The sequence below is a fragment of the Doryrhamphus excisus genome, chromosome 3 (assembly GCF_030265055.1).
Source record: "Doryrhamphus excisus isolate RoL2022-K1 chromosome 3, RoL_Dexc_1.0, whole genome shotgun sequence".
Lineage (NCBI taxonomy): Eukaryota > Metazoa > Chordata > Actinopteri > Syngnathiformes > Syngnathidae > Doryrhamphus > Doryrhamphus excisus.
In genome coordinates this window covers 30,935,832-30,951,100 of record NC_080468.1, presented here as the reverse complement: position 1 = coordinate 30,951,100, position 15,269 = coordinate 30,935,832, and the positions used below count along the sequence as shown (strand labels likewise).

The following is a 15,269-nucleotide window of genomic DNA, read 5'->3' as shown; positions in this document are numbered from 1 at the left end:
CCTTATCCTTCTTCTCTTTCTCCTCCTTCTTCTCTCGGAGAGTCAGGCTGCCGCTGCCGAGACCTTTTCAGTGAAGCTCCGGGTGCCACCTCCGGGTGGGCACAGACGATTCTTCTTTGTGGCTGTGTCCTTGGCCCGCCGCTTGCAGCTGTGAGGGTTGCTGCAGCCATTCGGATCACAGCCACGGGGGGGATCTGTCTGTGCCTCCTTACCAGCAAGTTGCGGGAGGTCCAGATGGCATCTTTGATGGCGGCGAGGGCGAGCCACTGCTTTCCGAAGTCTTTGTCGGTTGACTTCTGGTGGCTCACCCCGTACAGCACAAGCTGTTCATTTAGGACCTCCCTTGCTGGCAAGTCCGGGAAATTTAGGTCGCCGGCTGTCGCCCACAGGTCTACGGCAGCACTGCACTCCCAGAGGAGGTGCCTCACCGACTCCGGTGCGCCACAACCCGGTCGGGGGCAAGTTGGGTTCGCTGACATTCCTCGGGAGTGCATAACAGACCTGACTGGGAGGATCTCGTGGGCCACCATCCATGACAGGTCCCGAAGTCTGTTTGGGAGAGCAGGATGGTTCACATTGCGCCAAACCGATGTGGGCTCGCCGAAAGCAAGCCCGCGCACTGGACTCACTGGGTCCCGCTCCTGCACAACAGAAATGACAGAGCGATGATTTTTTAAAATGTCTAATGTTTGTCTTTCCAAATTAAAATGTTTTAAAAAAGTCCTTATAAATATATATGCCGGTGGTAAGTTAAAAGCCACAGGTATCGTTAGATCTGTTGGAATCATTTTTAGTTTTCTTAAGTAGGAGCCCATCCAGTATCGTACCAAGGCTTTGGTCTTGGGAGTACTGGATGAGCCCACTGCATTTTCCAGGTGCAATGCTATATATATTGCGCCTAAAAACAGTTTCAGATCTGGTATTGCTTTTCCACTTTTTTCTTTTGCCTTTTTGAGAGTATCTCTTCTCACTCTCTCCCACTTGGAGCCCCAAAGGAAATAAAAAATGGCTCGATCTAGTTCTAAAAGCACATGTCTTTTGGGGATAAAAACAGAGCTGATCAGTAAAAGCAAAGGTAAAATCACAGCTTTTATGATTAAAACCTTTCCCTCTAAAGTCAGTTGTCTTAGTCCCCAAAAGCCCAGTCTTTGTCTCACTTTCCCTACCACGTCTCCCCAGTTGGTTTCCCCTCCCCCTTCCTTGCCAAATTTAATTCCCAGTATTTTTTGGTCAGTCTGTGTCACAGTCAGGGGAAGTCCTATTTTCTCTGTTGCCGTCCAGGGTCCGTAAAATTGGGCTTGGGTCTTATCCCTATTGAGTTTGGACCCAGAGGCCCCTCCAAACCAGTCAGTCAGGTCCAGTGTTCTGTTAACTGATGAAATGTTTGTGCATAAAATGTTAAAATCGTCCATGTATAAAATGCATTTTGTCGTCAGTCCCCCTGGAATAGTCACCCCGTTGATCCATTTGTCCCTTCTCAAAATCTGTGCCAGGGGTTCTATACATAAAATATACAGGAGGGCAGATAACGGACATCCCTGACGGACGCCACAGTTGATTTTAACTGCTTTTGTCAGATTCCCGTTAACCACAAATTTGCTGGGAAATATCCTGGTACAGCAGTCCCACCCACGCTACGAACCTTTTTGGAAAACCCACTTTTTGCAGTACCCTAAAAAGGTACTGGTGCGAGACCCGATCAAAGGCTTTCTCAAAGTCTAAATTTAGTACTACTAGCCGAATATTTCTGTCTCTCGCAAGACACATGGTGTCACGGATCAGCATGAGGCTGTCTGTGATCTTCCTCCCAGGGATGGCACAGGTTTGATCCGGGTTGATCAAGTCGTCTAAAACCATGGTCATACGTGTGGCTAAAAGTTTGCTAAAAAGTTTACAGTCACAGTTTAAAAGGGTGATCGGTCTCCAGTTTTTCAAGTCGGTCTTGTCTTTAGTTTTGTAAAGGAGTGTCACTATCCCTACTCTAAAACTGTCAGGTAGTCGGCTACTTTGGTCAAATTCATTAAAAACAGTGAGTAAGTCTGGTGCTAAAATGTCCCAAAAAGTTAAATAAAATTCCAAGGGAAGTCCATCCTCCCCGGGGGACTTCCCTTTCTTAAAAGCCCTGATACATTTATTTAACTCTTCGTGACTAAAATCCTGTGTTAAAACTATGTTTTCATCCACTGTTTTTTCCATAAAATCTAGTGCTCTTGAGATGACCTCTGGGTTTGTATTTTTGATTTCATATAGTTCTTGGTAGAAGAATTCTACCGTTTCATTCATCTCATTTTTTGTCTCCACCATGTACCCGTCTTTGTTTTTTAATTTAAAAATACCTCCTGCTTTGCTCATAATCTTTTTAAAGAAGTACCGGGTACATTTTTCTCCTTCTTCAATTTCTTTTTCCTTACTCCTTAGAAGCACCCCTTTACTTTTAATTTCCGCTAAGGCAGCCATTTCATTTTTTACCTGTTTGATTTCTTCATTAAAATTCAGCCCTTTTTGTGTTAAGTAAAAATAACGTTGTAAACGTTTTTGCAGTCCCAGCATGCATCTCTTTTCTTTATTACATTTTTTTCGCCCTGCTTTTTTAAAAAAGGTCCGGGTCCTTGCCTTCACCATTTCCCACCACTGTGCTCGTGACTCATGCAAGTCTTGAAGGGTCTGCCAGTCCCTGAACCGCTCCCTGTACTGGTTGACCAAATCTTGATCTTCCAGCAGGGAGCAGTTCAGTTTCCACAGACCTCTTCCCACCGCTGCACCAGACGGGAGCGAAAGAGTGCAGGTGAGAACCAGGTGGTCAGAGAAGAAAACAGGGGTCAATCTAGCATCAGTAGGGGCCCAGTCCCGTGTGAATATATAATCTATGCGAGAGGCTCTGGTGCTGTCACCACTGAACCAGGTGAAGCCCTCCTCTCTGGGATGCATGGCTTTATAACAGTCATGTAAGTTAAAATCCCTACTCATGTCCTGTAATAAAACTGATGTTTTATCTACTTTAAAATCTTCCCCCACCCCCTTTCTGTCTTTCCTACTTAGAATACAATTAAAATCCCCACCCACTATAAAAGGTACCCGGCCTAGCATGTGGGACTGCAAGTTTTCTAAAAAATCATACCTTTCATTTTTGTCGTTAGAACCATAAATATTTAAGAGGTTAAAATCCTGTCCCATAAAAGTCAAATGTGTTAATAGTGCTCGCCCTTCCCTCACCACAGTGCTCCCCTTTACCGTGACATGTGGGTTTTTTATTAAAATGGCCACGCCATCATTTTTATTTTCATTTGACCCACTCCATAAGGATGTTTGTGGCCACATTTCTTCCCACTGCTTGTAGTTTGTTAAAAAGGGCAAACCACATTCTTGTAATAAAAACACATCTGACTTAAAAGTTTGAAGGAAGGATAAAACACTTTGAGCTCTAACTTTCGACTTCACACTTCTCACATTGATGGTAGAGAAGGTGAGAGTCATAAGTATGATTTTAAAATTAAAAAACAAACTTAAAAGGGCCTAAAAGTTAAATAATTGCTCTAAAATTTATACTGTGACTATGGGATTTCTTGTGAGTGAGGCTCCTCCTTCACTCCAGTGGGTGAGGGTTGGAGGGGAAGAGCCTCCCTTCCAGGCCGACGTCTGGGTGTCGGTCGTTCCTGGAGTCTGCCATTAAAAGTTGGCTTCTCACGAGGGGTTGACTGCAAAACAATATTTAAAAAGGACAATTCATTCGGGGAGCCCGAGGGGAAGACTCGAGGCTCCTCCAGTGAAGAACTGTCAGAGAGAGCCTCAGGCCTTCCCCGCTTCTCTGATAAAACAGAGGAATCCGACAGCTCTGAAGCTAGTCTTTTTGCTTGTTGGCCGCTTGGTGGGATGGGTTCTTCTTCAGATTCAGGTGATGGTAGGCTGACTTCCAGGTGAGTGCACCCTTCGCTTGCCAGCAGACCACTCTGAGTCATGGATTCTGGGGCCTCTGTAAGCCCCTCCCTCTGTCCCGCCTCACCTGTTTCTCCTCCAATCACAGGTTTTGGCGGGAGATTTGAAATATTTTGGGTCTCAACAGCCATATTGGCCCCAGCATTTTCCTCTCCATTTCTCTTTTCTTTTCCAGCCTTTAGCTTGTTGGCAAAGGATTTCGGGCAGTCTCTGAAGAGATGGTTTGAGTCTCCACAGAGGTTGCACTTTCTGCCATTGGTACATTGTTCAAAAGTATGTCCAATTTCTCTACATTTCCGACACACAGTCTGCTGACATGCCTCTGCCAGGTGCCCGTGCTCTCCACACTTGCGGCAGAGCTTGGGCTGACCCTGGTAGTGTATGTAGCCTCGGTTTTCTCCCAGAACTATCATTGATGGGAGATGTTTCAGACCCTGGAAGCCCTGAGGGTCCTGCCATTGCTGGATGGGGACCCTCCAGGCGCAGTTCCAGATGCCGTCTTCATCCCTCACCTTCATAGCCTGGCCTTTAACCGTGCAATATCTTCCCAGCCAAAAGCAAATGTCATCTGCGGTCACTGTCTCATTAAACATTCTAACAATAACGGTTTTAGCCGCATTGTCAGTCAGTTTTTCAACGTTGAACACAGGCAACTGGGATTTCACATCTTCATAACGCGTCCAAAATTCTCTCAAAGTTGCAGCAGACTGGAAACTTACATCATAGCCTTTGTTGTAAGGCAGTGCCAAAATGCAGTTGAGGTCATCAGGTTTAAATTGAAGGATTTTTTGGATGATTTTTCTGGAAAAATCCAATCTGGACAGTCCCAGTGACTCACCCTCCATTTCCTTATATGTGAAACGCACACTGTGGTGCCTCCGCATACCGGCATAGCTGGCCGACATGGTGGAGGCACCACCAACTGAAATTTTCCTGCTCAATGAGAGATTTAAAACAAATAAATACTTAAAAAAGCAATAAATACAAAAAATAAAACATACCTTGCACTGCTGCGGGAATAAGAAAAGTTAAAATACACTGAAAAGCATAGGAAATTTCCTCCCGAATGTTGGCAGAATTCTATGCACCTGAAGCATACAATTCTCCACCCAAAGGAGGTGACCGCAGTCTTAGCCAAAAGGCCGAGAAGCGATGCCGATGGGCGCTCGTAGGGGAGGAGGGCACTTCCGGCATGACAAGCTAAAGGACCGGTTGCACGCATGTTCGAATAAAATGTAGACGGAACAAACATAGCGTCAGTTATCACCCTTATATCCATTCGCTTAGACAATAGAAAGTGTTTGAATGTGCTGAAGAAGAAATGTGCCCGTGACCCTGATCGGAGACCCCCAGCGAGCCCCAGGTCCTGGAGGTGCCTGGAAGCGCCAACAGCGACCCTGCAGATGTTCACGTTAATCCTGCAAGAATGTGTCAAGAAAAGAACTCGTAAAACAATGAAAGTAATTACTCTCACACACACACACATAGACAAACAGACACAGCTTGCACAACTGCCTCCCCCCAGTGTTGCACGACCATGCCGTAGGGGACCCCTGAAAGAGAATAAAACGAGAGGGGCGTGAACTGCATATTCACAGTGGAGCGGCATGCCACTGCGTATGTGGTTTCACTGTCCTCGCTGCGAGTAACTTTGAATATTGTTGTCTGTCTCGTCTGTATTCCTGCATTTGAGTGTTTTTTTACAAGTGTCACAGGAGTTTGAACCTGACAACCCACTGACTCATGACGACCTCGCATGTCTACACGCGTCAGGGTTAAAGATATTGGCCTCTCATGTTACATGGTGTGACTAGGCACGTGGAGTCAGTACTCCAGTCTCCCCATTGAACGTCTGCAGCAACTGCACTAAGCCACTTGCTGCCGCTGCCTTTGCTCAGAATGAAGTCACACGAGAGCCACACAGACCGACTCCTTGAGACAACCAGAGTACGTTCTCTGAATTTGGACACAGGTCCAGTGGCTGGGCTTGTTGCGGGCGACCTGATGAGACCACCACTTAGCATGTGGCATGTGCGAGAGACTCCTCCGGGCGAGACCGGTCCAATTCATACTTACCTGGCAGGGGAGATACCATGATCAAGAAGGTGGTTCACCCAGGGCGAGGCTCAGCCATTGCACATGGGCTGAGCTGACCTCTGCGAATTCCCCAAATGTGGGAATCTCGACTGCACAATTTGTGATAGTGGGGGACTGCGTTCGCGCTCTCCCCTGATCCCGTGTTTAAAACAAGAGGAAGGTGCAGCGCCGTGCTGAGCTCCTTGGCTTGCGAGTGCAGCCGGACTCGAGCAAGAAACGACCAGGCCAGCACTACCAACGCTTGCTGGAAAGGTCTGCCCGTCCGCGGGAGACAACCAACCAACCAGCCGAGAGGCCGATCTGCTCTCAGTCAGGAAACCTCAATGAAAAACGGCAACCAGGCAGAGAAAGGGGCGTCGGCCAAGCGCCTCCACTTTACCAGCACACCGGAACCACTGGCCACAGTGGACCAGGTGGCCGTCAGAAACAACCGTCCAACTCAAGCGGAAGCGGCTCAAATTGCTGTTGTCGCTCTCAGCGGCCTTCCCAGCCGCAGAGGCAACTGCTTCGGATCTTTATGTCCAAGGAAGGCAAGCAGCGACACCCAAGATGGAAGCCACAACATTGTGGTTCATGGTAAACCTACCCGCACAGGCCAGCTCCTGCACTTTGAGTCCCTTCGCCCACTGGAACCCGAGCCAGAAGCTGTCAGAAGAGCAAACAAGAGAGCAGAAAATACCGGGTCACTCACTCACCGAGGGTGGCAGACGCACAATTTACAGGCTCTGACCGCCTGTGGCTATCCCACGTGTTTTTTTTTTTTTTCCTTTTTTTGTCATAGCCAACACACAAAGGGCCACCAAACCCGACCCTGAGAAGCCAAACGGAAGACGGAAAAGCCCCTTATGCCACTGGTTTGTGGAGGAAACTTGGAAGGCCTCCACCAGACAAGATCATCGTGTCAGATTCCATCCAGCAGTTGATCAATGCGACACTCACAGGGCCCCGGGAAGCGCGCACGAAACCTGAGCATCAGGAGCCGGTGGGAGACTGCAGGAGGCAAGGCTGACAAAAAGTGGCTGACACCCTCTGGAGACCGGCTGCTGCGAGGGAAACGGGGTCCACGGAGTGCGCAGACACAGTGCCCCGCTACCACGAGCCATTTCCTCTGCAGAATTACTGCTCAGGGGGCACCAAACGTGAGCACGTTCAGTGCATTTCTTTCAGCATCATCCACCAGATGCACCCTGCCAGAGTCTGCTGTTGCTGTTTACACAAGAAGGAGAAGTGCACCGTTCCTGGAAGCGCTGCAATACCAGGTCGATGCGTGGAGCGGATGGCGCAAGCCCCAATCGCAGCTCCCTGTTCCAAAAAGCAATTTAATATTTAGTCCCCTGTTGGGGGACGTATCAGATATTAAACTGATAAGAACATATTTTTTTTTTTTTTTTTGAAACTGTTTATTGACACTAATACAAAATTTCACCACATTTCATTATTTTTTGAAAACTGCCCTTTAAAAAAAAAAGGTAAAATACACACCACATTTAATATAAAAGTGTTCAATTAACTTTTGTTTTTGTTAAAAACTAGTGCTGTGGGCAGTGAAATGTGTAAAATTTGTACAAAACATTTTAAAATATCATAAAAAAGAAGCTTCAATGTCTTCTGTTCTACAGGAGCGCAGTGAGTCCTTATCAATGGTCTCTACATCCCACTCTCCCAGACAGCTAATCTCCAGGACACTGTCAGGGTACCCTCAGATCCTTATCCTTCTTCTCTTTCTCCTCCTTCTTCTCTCGGAGAGTCAGGCTGCCGCTGCCGAGACCTTTTCAGTGAAGCTCCGGGTGCCACCTCCGGGTGGGCACAGACGATTCTTCTTTGTGGCTGTGTCCTTGGCCCGCCGCTTGCAGCTGTGAGGGTTGCTGCAGCCATTCGGATCACAGCCACGGGGGGGATCTGTCTGTGCCTCCTTACCAGCAAGTTGCGGGAGGTCCAGATGGCGTCTTTGATGGCGGCGAGGGCGAGCCACTGCTTTCCGAAGTCTTTGTCGGTTGACTTCTGGTGGCTCACCCCGTACAGCACAAGCTGTTCATTTAGGACCTCCCTTGCTGGCAAGTCCGGGAAATTTAGGTCGCCGGCTGTCGCCCACAGGTCTACGGCAGCACTGCACTCCCAGAGGAGGTGCCTCACCGACTCCGGTGCGCCACAACCCGGTCGGGGGCAAGTTGGGTTCGCTGACATTCCTCGGGAGTGCATAACAGACCTGACTGGGAGGATCTCGTGGGCCACCATCCATGACAGGTCCCGAAGTCTGTTTGGGAGAGCAGGATGGTTCACATTGCGCCAAACCGATGTGGGCTCGCCGAAAGCAAGCCCGCGCACTGGACTCACTGGGTCCCGCTCCTGCACAACAGAAATGACAGAGCGATGATTTTTTAAAATGTCTAATGTTTGTCTTTCCAAATTAAAATGTTTTAAAAAAGTCCTTATAAATATATATGCCGGTGGTAAGTTAAAAGCCACAGGTATCGTTAGATCTGTTGGAATCATTTTTAGTTTTCTTAAGTAGGAGCCCATCCAGTATCGTACCAAGGCTTTGGTCTTGGGAGTACTGGATGAGCCCACTGCATTTTCCAGGTGCAATGCTATATATCTTGCGCCTAAAAACAGTTTCAGATCTGGTATTGCTTTTCCACTTTTTTCTTTTGCCTTTTTGAGAGTATCTCTTCTCACTCTCTCCCACTTGGAGCCCCAAAGGAAATAAAAAATGGCTCGATCTAGTTCTAAAAGCACATGTCTTTTGGGGATAAAAACAGAGCTGATCAGTAAAAGCAAAGGTAAAATCACAGCTTTTATGATTAAAACCTTTCCCTCTAAAGTCAGTTGTCTTAGTCCCCAAAAGCCCAGTCTTTGTCTCACTTTCCCTACCACGTCTCCCCAGTTGGTTTCCCCTCCCCCTTCCTTGCCAAATTTAATTCCCAGTATTTTTTGGTCAGTCTGTGTCACAGTCAGGGGAAGTCCTATTTTCTCTGTTGCCGTCCAGGGTCCGTAAAATTGGGCTTGGGTCTTATCCCTATTGAGTTTGGACCCAGAGGCCCCTCCAAACCAGTCAGTCAGGTCCAGTGTTCTGTTAACTGATGAAATGTTTGTGCATAAAATGTTAAAATCGTCCATGTATAAAATGCATTTTGTCGTCAGTCCCCCTGGAATAGTCACCCCGTTGATCCATTTGTCCCTTCTCAAAATCTGTGCCAGGGGTTCTATACATAAAATATACAGGAGGGCAGATAACGGACATCCCTGACGGACGCCACAGTTGATTTTAACTGCTTTTGTCAGATTCCCGTTAACCACAAATTTGCTGGGAAATATCCTGGTACAGCAGTCCCACCCACGCTACGAACCTTTTTGGAAAACCCACTTTTTGCAGTACCCTAAAAAGGTACTGGTGCGAGACCCGATCAAAGGCTTTCTCAAAGTCTAAATTTAGTACTACTAGCCGAATATTTCTGTCTCTCGCAAGACACATGGTGTCACGGATCAGCATGAGGCTGTCTGTGATCTTCCTCCCAGGGATGGCACAGGTTTGATCCGGGTTGATCAAGTCGTCTAAAACCATGGTCATACGTGTGGCTAAAAGTTTGCTAAAAAGTTTACAGTCACAGTTTAAAAGGGTGATCGGTCTCCAGTTTTTCAAGTCGGTCTTGTCTTTAGTTTTGTAAAGGAGTGTCACTATCCCTACTCTAAAACTGTCAGGTAGTCGGCTACTTTGGTCAAATTCATTAAAAACAGTGAGTAAGTCTGGTGCTAAAATGTCCCAAAAAGTTAAATAAAATTCCAAGGGAAGTCCATCCTCCCCGGGGGACTTCCCTTTCTTAAAAGCCCTGATACATTTATTTAACTCTTCGTGACTAAAATCCTGTGTTAAAACTATGTTTTCATCCACTGTTTTTTCCATAAAATCTAGTGCTCTTGAGATGACCTCTGGGTTTGTATTTTTGATTTCATATAGTTCTTGGTAGAAGAATTCTACCGTTTCATTCATCTCATTTTTTGTCTCCACCATGTACCCGTCTTTGTTTTTTAATTTAAAAATACCTCCTGCTTTGCTCATAATCTTTTTAAAGAAGTACCGGGTACATTTTTCTCCTTCTTCAATTTCTTTTTCCTTACTCCTTAGAAGCACCCCTTTACTTTTAATTTCCGCTAAGGCAGCCATTTCATTTTTTACCTGTTTGATTTCTTCATTAAAATTCAGCCCTTTTTGTGTTAAGTAAAAATAACGTTGTAAACGTTTTTGCAGTCCCAGCATGCATCTCTTTTCTTTATTACATTTTTTTCGCCCTGCTTTTTTAAAAAAGGTCCGGGTCCTTGCCTTCACCATTTCCCACCACTGTGCTCGTGACTCATGCAAGTCTTGAAGGGTCTGCCAGTCCCTGAACCGCTCCCTGTACTGGTTGACCAAATCTTGATCTTCCAGCAGGGAGCAGTTCAGTTTCCACAGACCTCTTCCCACCGCTGCACCAGACGGGAGCGAAAGAGTGCAGGTGAGAACCAGGTGGTCAGAGAAGAAAACAGGGGTCAATCTAGCATCAGTAGGGGCCCAGTCCCGTGTGAATATATAATCTATGCGAGAGGCTCTGGTGCTGTCACCACTGAACCAGGTGAAGCCCTCCTCTCTGGGATGCATGGCTTTATAACAGTCATGTAAGTTAAAATCCCTACTCATGTCCTGTAATAAAACTGATGTTTTATCTACTTTAAAATCTTCCCCCACCCCCTTTCTGTCTTTCCTACTTAGAATACAATTAAAATCCCCACCCACTATAAAAGGTACCCGGCCTAGCATGTGGGACTGCAAGTTTTCTAAAAAATCATACCTTTCATTTTTGTCGTTAGAACCATAAATATTTAAGAGGTTAAAATCCTGTCCCATAAAAGTCAAATGTGTTAATAGTGCTCGCCCTTCCCTCACCACAGTGCTCCCCTTTACCGTGACATGTGGGTTTTTTATTAAAATGGCCACGCCATCATTTTTATTTTCATTTGACCCACTCCATAAGGATGTTTGTGGCCACATTTCTTCCCACTGCTTGTAGTTTGTTAAAAAGGGCAAACCACATTCTTGTAATAAAAACACATCTGACTTAAAAGTTTGAAGGAAGGATAAAACACTTTGAGCTCTAACTTTCGACTTCACACTTCTCACATTGATGGTAGAGAAGGTGAGAGTCATAAGTATGATTTTAAAATTAAAAAACAAACTTAAAAGGGCCTAAAAGTTAAATAATTGCTCTAAAATTTATACTGTGACTATGGGATTTCTTGTGAGTGAGGCTCCTCCTTCACTCCAGTGGGTGAGGGTTGGAGGGGAAGAGCCTCCCTTCCAGGCCGACGTCTGGGTGTCGGTCGTTCCTGGAGTCTGCCATTAAAAGTTGGCTTCTCACGAGGGGTTGACTGCAAAACAATATTTAAAAAGGACAATTCATTCGGGGAGCCCGAGGGGAAGACTCGAGGCTCCTCCAGTGAAGAACTGTCAGAGAGAGCCTCAGGCCTTCCCCGCTTCTCTGATAAAACAGAGGAATCCGACAGCTCTGAAGCTAGTCTTTTTGCTTGTTGGCCGCTTGGTGGGATGGGTTCTTCTTCAGATTCAGGTGATGGTAGGCTGACTTCCAGGTGAGTGCACCCTTCGCTTGCCAGCAGACCACTCTGAGTCATGGATTCTGGGGCCTCTGTAAGCCCCTCCCTCTGTCCCGCCTCACCTGTTTCTCCTCCAATCACAGGTTTTGGCGGGAGATTTGAAATATTTTGGGTCTCAACAGCCATATTGGCCCCAGCATTTTCCTCTCCATTTCTCTTTTCTTTTCCAGCCTTTAGCTTGTTGGCAAAGGATTTCGGGCAGTCTCTGAAGAGATGGTTTGAGTCTCCACAGAGGTTGCACTTTCTGCCATTGGTACATTGTTCAAAAGTATGTCCAATTTCTCTACATTTCCGACACACAGTCTGCTGACATGCCTCTGCCAGGTGCCCGTGCTCTCCACACTTGCGGCAGAGCTTGGGCTGACCCTGGTAGTGTATGTAGCCTCGGTTTTCTCCCAGAACTATCATTGATGGGAGATGTTTCAGACCCTGGAAGCCCTGAGGGTCCTGCCATTGCTGGATGGGGACCCTCCAGGCGCAGTTCCAGATGCCGTCTTCATCCCTCACCTTCATAGCCTGGCCTTTAACCGTGCAATATCTTCCCAGCCAAAAGCAAATGTCATCTGCGGTCACTGTCTCATTAAACATTCTAACAATAACGGTTTTAGCCGCATTGTCAGTCAGTTTTTCAACGTTGAACACAGGCAACTGGGATTTCACATCTTCATAACGCGTCCAAAATTCTCTCAAAGTTGCAGCAGACTGGAAACTTACATCATAGCCTTTGTTGTAAGGCAGTGCCAAAATGCAGTTGAGGTCATCAGGTTTAAATTGAAGGATTTTTTGGATGATTTTTCTGGAAAAATCCAATCTGGACAGTCCCAGTGACTCACCCTCCATTTCCTTATATGTGAAACGCACACTGTGGTGCCTCCGCATACCGGCATAGCTGGCCGACATGGTGGAGGCACCACCAACTGAAATTTTCCTGCTCAATGAGAGATTTAAAACAAATAAATACTTAAAAAAGCAATAAATACAAAAAATAAAACATACCTTGCACTGCTGCGGGAATAAGAAAAGTTAAAATACACTGAAAAGCGTAGGAAATTTCCTCCCGAATGTTGGCAGAATTCTATGCACCTGAAGCATACAATTCTCCACCCAAAGGAGGTGACCGCAGTCTTAGCCAAAAGGCCGAGAAGCGATGCCGATGGGCGCTCGTAGGGGAGGAGGGCACTTCCGGCATGACAAGCTAAAGGACCGGTTGCACGCATGTTCGAATAAAATGTAGACGGAACAAACATAGCGTCAGTTATCACCCTTATATCCATTCGCTTAGACAATAGAAAGTGTTTGAATGTGCTGAAGAAGAAATGTGCCCGTGACCCTGATCAGAGACCCCCAGCGAGCCCCAGGTCCTGGAGGTGCCTGGAAGCGCCAACAGCGACCCTGCAGATGTTCACGTTAATCCTGCAAGAATGTGTCAAGAAAAGAACTCGTAAAACAATGAAAGTAATTACTCTCACACACACACACATAGACAAACAGACACAGCTTGCACAACTGCCTCCCCCCAGTGTTGCACGACCATGCCGTAGGGGACCCCTGAAAGAGAATAAAACGAGAGGGGCGTGAACTGCATATTCACAGTGGAGCGGCATGCCACTGCGTATGTGGTTTCACTGTCCTCGCTGCGAGTAACTTTGAATATTGTTGTCTGTCTCGTCTGTATTCCTGCGTTTGAGTGTCACAGGAGTTTGAACCTGACAACCCACTGACTCATGACGACCTCGCATGTCTACACGTGTCAGGGTTAAACATATTGGCCTCTCATGTTACATGGTGTGACTAGGCACGTGGAGTCAGTACTCCAGTCTCCCCATTGAACGTCTGCAGCAACTGCACTAAGCCACTTGCTGCCGCTGCCTTTGCTCAGAATGAAGTCACACGAGAGCCACACAGACCGACTCCTTGAGACAACCAGAGTACGTTCTCTGAATTTGGACACAGGTCCAGTGGCTGGGCTTGTTGCGGGCGACCTGATGAGACCACCACTTAGCATGTGGCATGTGCGAGAGACTCCTCCGGGCGAGACCGGTCCAATTCATACTTACCTGGCAGGGGAGATACCATGATCAAGAAGGTGGTTCACCCAGGGCGAGGCTCAGCCATTGCACATGGGCTGAGCTGACCTCTGCGAATTCCCCAAATGTGGGAATCTCGACTGCATAATTTGTGATAATGGGGGACTGCGTTCGCGCTCTCCCCTGATCCCGTGTTTAAAACAAGAGGCAGGTGCAGCGCCGTGCTGAGCTCCTTGGCTTGCGAGTGCAGCCGGACTCGAGCAAGAAACGACCAGGCCAGCACTACCAACGCTTGCTGGAAAGGTCTGCCCGTCCGCGGGAGACAACCAACCAACCAGCCGAGAGGCCGATCTGCTCTCAGTCAGGAAACCTCAATGAAAAACGGCAACCAGGCAGAGAAAGGGGCGTCGGCCAAGCACCTCCACTTTACCAGCACACCGGAACCACTGGCCACAGTGGACCAGGTGGCCGTCAGAAACAACCGTCCAACTCAAGCGGAAGCGGCTCAAATTGCTGTTGTCGCTCTCAGCGGCCTTCCCAGCCGCAGAGGCAACTGCTTCGGATCTTTATGTCCAAGGAAGGCAAGCAGCGACACCCAAGATGGAAGCCACAACATTGTGGTTCATGGTAAACCTACCCGCACAGGCCAGCTCCTGCACTTTGAGTCCCTTCGCCCACTGGAACCCGAGCCAGAAGCTGTCAGAAGAGCAAACAAGAGAGCAGAAAATACCGGGTCACTCACTCACCGAGGGTGGCAGACGCACAATTTACAGGCTCTGACCGCCTGTGGCTATCCCACGTGTTTTTTTTTTTTTTTTTCCTTTTTTTGTCATAGCCAACACACAAAGGGCCACCAAACCCGACCCTGAGAAGCCAAACGGAAGACGGAAAAGCCCCTTATGCCACTGGTTTGTGGAGGAAACTTGGAAGGCCTCCACCAGACAAGATCATCGTGTCAGATTCCATCCAGCAGTTGATCAATGCGACACTCACAGGGCCCCGGGAAGCGCGCACGAAACCTGAGCATCAGGAGCCGGTGGGAGACTGCAGGAGGCAAGGCTGACAAAAAGTGGCTGACACCCTCTGGAGACCGGCTGCTGCGAGGGAAACGGGGTCCACGGAGTGCGCAGACACAGTGCCCCGCTACCACGAGCCATTTCCTCTGCAGAATTACTGCTCAGGGGGCACCAAACGTGAGCACGTTCAGTGCATTTCTTTCAGCATCATCCACAAGATGCACCCTGCCAGAGTCTGCTGTTGCTGTTTACACAAGAAGGAGAAGTGCACCGTTCCTGGAAGCGCTGCAATACCAGGTCGATGCGTGGAGCGGATGGCGCAAGCCCCAATCGCAGCTCCCTGTTCCAAAAAGCAATTTAATATTTAGTCCCCTGTTGGGGGACGTATCAGATATTAAACTGATAAGAACAGATTTTTTTTTTTTTTTTTTGAAACTGTTATTGACACTAATACAAAATTTCACCACATTTCATTATTTTTTGAAAACTGCCCTTTAAAAAAAAAGGTAAAATACACACCACATTTAATATAAAAGTGTTCAATTAACTTTTG

General features: G+C 47.3%; 3 non-coding genes and 1 pseudogene across 3 annotated transcripts; 2 read left to right on the top strand and 2 right to left on the bottom strand.

Moving 5' to 3' along the window:
* Nucleotides 1-6,001: 6,001 nt before the first annotated feature.
* LOC131126846 (U1 spliceosomal RNA) lies at nucleotides 6,002-6,165 on the top strand. Its single transcript, XR_009129364.1, has one exon. It is a non-coding gene; the product is annotated as a U1 spliceosomal RNA (small nuclear RNA).
* A 1,087-nt stretch (nucleotides 6,166-7,252) lies between these two features.
* LOC131126971 (U2 spliceosomal RNA) lies at nucleotides 7,253-7,432 on the bottom strand (annotated as a pseudogene).
* Nucleotides 7,433-13,722: 6,290 nt separating this feature from the next.
* Nucleotides 13,723-13,886, top strand: LOC131126848 (U1 spliceosomal RNA). The gene has a single exon (XR_009129366.1). It is a non-coding gene; the product is annotated as a U1 spliceosomal RNA (small nuclear RNA).
* Nucleotides 13,887-14,976: 1,090 nt separating this feature from the next.
* LOC131126947 (U2 spliceosomal RNA) lies at nucleotides 14,977-15,158 on the bottom strand. Its single transcript, XR_009129460.1, has one exon. It is a non-coding gene; the product is annotated as a U2 spliceosomal RNA (small nuclear RNA).
* Nucleotides 15,159-15,269: the final 111 nt, after the last annotated feature.